This window comes from Apis dorsata, unplaced genomic scaffold, assembly GCF_000469605.1.
Source record: "Apis dorsata unplaced genomic scaffold, Apis dorsata 1.3 scaffold_840, whole genome shotgun sequence".
Lineage (NCBI taxonomy): Eukaryota > Metazoa > Arthropoda > Insecta > Hymenoptera > Apidae > Apis > Apis dorsata.
The window spans coordinates 187315-191253 of record NW_006263966.1 but is presented as its reverse complement, the minus strand read 5'-3'; positions in this window follow the sequence as shown (position 1 = coordinate 191253).

Below are 3939 nucleotides of genomic sequence, written 5' to 3'. Positions count from 1 at the left end.
AAAGTTGATATTGTTCAATAGATATAGAAAACTTTTACTTCAATAAATTAAATTTTAACTAATTAAAATATAATTTTAATAAAAATAATCATTTTAATCCAACATAATCATTATCATTTTAATTTAACATATTATATTATTAAAAAAATTATAAAAAAAATAAAAATAGATTAAATAAAATAAGAAATTGTTTAACAACAATTATTTGTTATAATGTTTTACAACAAAACAATTATTTGTTTAGCAATTCAAACTAAAATAATATAAAAAAAAGTTTTATTATTAATAAAATAAAATATATATATTTTATATTTTATAAATGTCTTCATAATTTTCAAAATATTAAATTAGCTATAAAATTTTTCGTTGTTTCGTGTATTGATAATTAGTTTTATAAAATATAAAATTTTTAAAAAATGTAATATTAATTAAAAGTAATAATATATATATAGAAAATATAATTAAAGAAACAATTAAAACAATTAAAGAAACAAAACAATCAAAGAACAAACACTACATGCAAACTAATATTTTAACTTCAGAAATCACTTTTCAACAAAAAAATAAACAACACATAAATAAAATACTATATGTATCGTTGTTTAAAAAAACTTTTTTCCAATCCTTCGTCTTTATTCTCATAGTTGAAGATTTGAAATATATAATTTTATATATATAAATATTGTAAAAAAATTATTATTTTTTTAATATAAACAATTGTTCGCATTTAAAAATATTAAAACATTAATTATCTAATATTTTATATTAATTAAAAATATAATAAATAGCACATATAAATGCAATATAATGTTTATATCGTTGTAAAATGATAATCAATAGAAATGAAATATGATAAATAAATATCGTTCTGATGATTTTTTGTTAGTGAGAATTTTTTTACATCGAATTATATTTACAATTAAATATGAATATATTTTATATAATATAAATGCTATGTATCTTTTTTATAAAATGTATAGGAAAAATGAATGCATAATTTTTAAGAATGTTTTAATGTTAAATTTAAATACTTTTAATATTTTAATAATTTTATTGTAATAAAATTTCATAAATTTTCTTGTTTATATATAATATATTTTATAAAATAAAAATTTTGTTTTGTTAATCAAAAAAAGTTTTACGTATAATTTTGTGTGGAATTTTAATTAGAAAACGAATTCAATTATCATAGCCAATTAGAAATTTGTTAAACAAATTCATTGCGCAGATTATCATATCTATTTTCAAAAATCATTGTGATATGTTTTCCATTAAAGGTACGTTAATTCAAAAAATACTTATTTAAATATTATTTATTTAATATTTTTATTACTATTCTATTATTCTTTATAAATCTTTAAAAAATTTTAAATATTTTTAAATATCTAATTTTATTAAGTTTATTGTGCATTATTGTACTTTATTTTAATAAAAGAAAACCAAAAACAAATTATTGTTTCTTTGATTATCTATTTAATTACTAATATTTTTTATAAATATACTTTAAAATATAACTTTAAAATATAAATTTTAAGACAAAATATAATTAATTATTGTTTCATTTTAATATAATTTGTTTTATACTTTTTTCCATTTACATTTCATATCATAAATAATAATGTTTAATTCTTCATTTTAATAAAGATAAATATATTATTTATATTATTTTTTTATTGAATCATTAATAATAAATTATATTTGATGCTTACACATGTAATTAATGTATATTATATAAGGTGTTAATATGCAAGATGTTAAAATAAAAAAAAAAAATTCAAAATTAAATTTTATATATTCATCTTTTTATTATCTTTTTATTATTTATTATATTTATTATTTTCCATTAAAGATAACAAAAAATAAAGAAAATGTCTTTTTCTATGGTATTTAATGTTATTAAAATAAATAATTTAATTATAAATTTATGTTTCTTAATGTAGTATATTTATAAATTTATTACAATTCAATAAGAAAATATTAAAATAGAATAAATATTTATTTTTATTATTTATAAAAAAAAGTGCAATAAAAACAAAGAATCTTATTAAAGGTTTAACATTTCTTTATTATTATTAGCTATTTACATGCTGATTTAATGATTAATATGTATTTTATTCAACTTATATTACTCAATGAATTCTTTTCCTCATTATCACATACTAAAAATATATTTAATGAAAGTATAATAATATAGAACAATAAATAATAAGGAAAAATTTGATATTTGAATAATATTCTTTTCGTTGTTTATAAATGAAAAATTTGTGAGAATGATATTAATTATTTGAATAAACTATTTTTATTATTTAAACTTATTTAAATTTAATCATTGTTTGAAATAAAGATTTATTTTTAAAAATTATTAGAGTTGTTAGTATTAGTATAGTATAGTATTTAAAATAATCAATGATAAAGGTTGTGAATATTATACATAATAGTTTTTTTACAATTACAATTATATCACATTATTCACTTTATTGTAATTTTTTCTGTATATATCTTTTATTTATATTGAATAATTGGATACATTATCATCCACCATAATTGATATATATCGTTACAGCTGCGTGCATAATCGTAAATAATAATAAAAAAAAAAAAAAAAAATTAATACTATTTAACTATAACTATGTATCATTGTAGTTAACTATTTTATTTATATGATTGAGCTGCCAATATCGAGTCGTTCACCATTATAATCAACGGTAATCAACTTTATATTTTGAAAAATATTAAGCCATATATATGTATATATACAGAGTGCAAGAAAAAAATAAATTCTATCGTACTTATCAATATATGGCAATTTTTACGTAAATTACTATTTCATATAATATAACGAGATTACATTTAAAATAAAAATGATATAATGATTATTGTTAAGAATTTATTTTTAATAATATAGTAAATTTATTATATAATAATTTATATAGTAATTTTTCATTTTCAATTATTCATGCTTCAGAATTCATTTCTAAAAATTTCGCCTCTAAAAATTATAATATTTCAAAACAAAAATTATAAAATAAATTATTTCTTTATTTTCCATTCAATATTATAATTTTTTATTGCACTGTGTATACACATATAAATGTCACTTTAATAAAGTTTCTTATTTAAAATATAATGTAATTTTTCTTATAAGAATTTAGCATATTAATATTATGTATATATATATATAATATTTGAATGTTGTGCAGCTGGTGTTAACAATTTTACAGCGCTATTAAATAGACGCGTCCATTTTAGTTTTTTTTTTTTCCTTTATTTTTTATTTCAATATGTAACATATATTCACACACTTTTATTACAATATTGACTGTCGCTAATAAGAACAGTTTTTCTCTATGACGCAATTTCTTTTCCTCTACCAGAACTACTTTCAGACATGTGACATTTAAGCACTTCTATCATATTAATGATACTTGTAATATTAATTATTTTAATATAATTTGTTTATTGGACTTGCCTTTCATGTATTATTAGCGAGGTTTTGGAAAAGTCTATTAATATTTTAAAGATATATTTACATTTGACAGAAATTTTGCATAATATTTTTTAAAAAAAAATTTTTTTTTAACAAGTAGAAAACTTTCAAAGGATGATAACAAACGTTATATTTCGTTGTAATATAACTTTTCATAAAATAATATTTATATCAGAAAAAAAGATTATTCAAAAACATTAAATAATATTTATATAATTAAAAATTAAAATGTCAAATGCAAACATATCTTAACTTATATGTTGTAACAATTCATATTACTGATTGATGAAATGTAAGAAGTTTTTAATATTTTCAATTTTTATTTTAATATGCACAACTTGATAATGTATTTGTTGATAAAATTATATTATTTTTTCATATTTTTTTCTTAATTAACCCTTAAAAGCTAATTGATTTATATTACTATTATTATTATTATTATATATATAGTA